We start from the raw sequence: 1880 nt of genomic DNA on the forward strand, positions 1-1880 counted from the left end.
GGTGGTTGTTGGGTTTGTTTTTGTTTTGTTTTTTGAGGGGGAGAGGTTGTTGTTGATGTTTTTTTGTTGCTGTTTTGTTGTTGTTGTTGTTGTTGTTGTTGTTGTTGTTGTTGTTGTTGCTGTTGTTGTTGTTGTTGTTGTTGTTGTTGTTGGCGGTGGTGGTGGTGTTGCTGGTGTTTTGTTTTTGTTTTCTTTGGTAGGGGTTTTTGTGTCTCTCTCAAGTTCCGCTATCTGTGTGGGGCTGGGCGGGCACTGGGAGTGGGTGAAAAAACACGCCAAAAATAACACGACAAAAGGTGTGGCGCTGTTCCTGATAGGGCGACCAGATTGGGAAAGGGCACTCGAGAATGAACCAAGCCCTGTCTTATACTAAAGGTCTTTGCATTGTTCTGTGCTGGGTTTTTCGGGGGGGGGGGGGTTAGTATTGAGAGGAATAAAGACACACTAACAGTTATTTAGTGCAGCTTCTTTAATTGGGAGCATTCGAGCAAAGAAATGAAGGAGAATCATGATCGCCGATGTCTGCTCCAGATATGGCACTTGATGATGATGACGGCTTCTAAAAAGTAAGACGAATAGGCAAAAATAGAAGAGGGAAAGAAAAAAAGTAGGACCTACCAGCCACCCACAGCGGGTTGTTTTTCCTTTTGTTCTGTACTCAATAATGTTGAGTTATGTGTTATGTGTTATGTGTTATGCGGGGTGTTTTAATAGTGCCCTGGGTTTATTACAGCAGTGTGCTATCAATTTCAGAGCTACATTTTATAGTTTTGCGGGCTGTTCCATATTGATGCCTTATTATATTACTGCTGTGGGCTTTATTGTGTTTTCTTTCACACCGTATTGTGCAGTGTCTTTATGCAAGTATGCTATGAGTTTTTACTGCTGTATGAAATTGCAGAATTTCTCGGATGTTGCAACGCCATTCACCTAACACAAGTAACACTCTTTGTATAAATAAGATGGCTTTCTCCTTCAACGATGCATTCCTTCCCATGTTTTTGATTATTATTCGTCCATTTCCTTCAATTTTCCCTTCCCCCCGGAAAAAACGGGTCACTCATCCGTGCACGAACTCGCTCAACTCTTGAAGAAACAGTGTGGTCTATTGTGTGAGTCGTACAGAAAACCTGATGAGGCGCGAGATGGTGCGCACTGGTGCACTGAGAGTGAGGTGTGCACTAATGCGCTGGGAGGTGTGCACCACTGGCGTGGTGGGAGGTGTGTGCATAGAAAGACGATGAATGAAAGGTGAATGGGGTAGATCTATAGAGGGAAAGTGAAAAGGGTGGGGGTGGGGGGAGGGTAGATGAGACCAAAGGTGGTATGGAGTGCGACTTATTGGTGCAGCGGGGTGAGGGAGGGAGGGGCAGGGGCTTTCATCTGTGCATTACATAGCGTATACGAGGTGTGGGAGATGAAATAGCTGCTTAATTTACTGAGAAGATTTATCGATAGGAGCTTTTCAGGGGGATTGATTAATTAATGATATCTGTGAAGGGAAGAGACTGTCATTGTATCATGCTGTGGGTTGCGTAACTTCAGCACAATTCAATGATGATGATGACGATGATGATGACGATGATGATGACGATGATGATGACGATGATGATGACGATGATGATGACGATGATGATGATGATGATGATGATGATGATGATCATGATCATGATGATGATGATGATGATGATGATGTTGATGATGATGATGATGATGATGATGATGATGATGATGATGATGATGATGATGATGATGATGATGATGATGATGATGACGACTGTGTCAGTATGGGTTTTTTTTTTACAGATCCCTCCAAGCATTACATACAGTATAAGAGTACAGATATACATAGGAACCATATCAATAAAGACGTAGTTCTT

Source organism: Aplysia californica, unplaced genomic scaffold (assembly GCF_000002075.1).
Source record: "Aplysia californica isolate F4 #8 unplaced genomic scaffold, AplCal3.0 scaffold00439, whole genome shotgun sequence".
Taxonomy (NCBI): Eukaryota; Metazoa; Mollusca; class Gastropoda; order Aplysiida; family Aplysiidae; genus Aplysia; species Aplysia californica.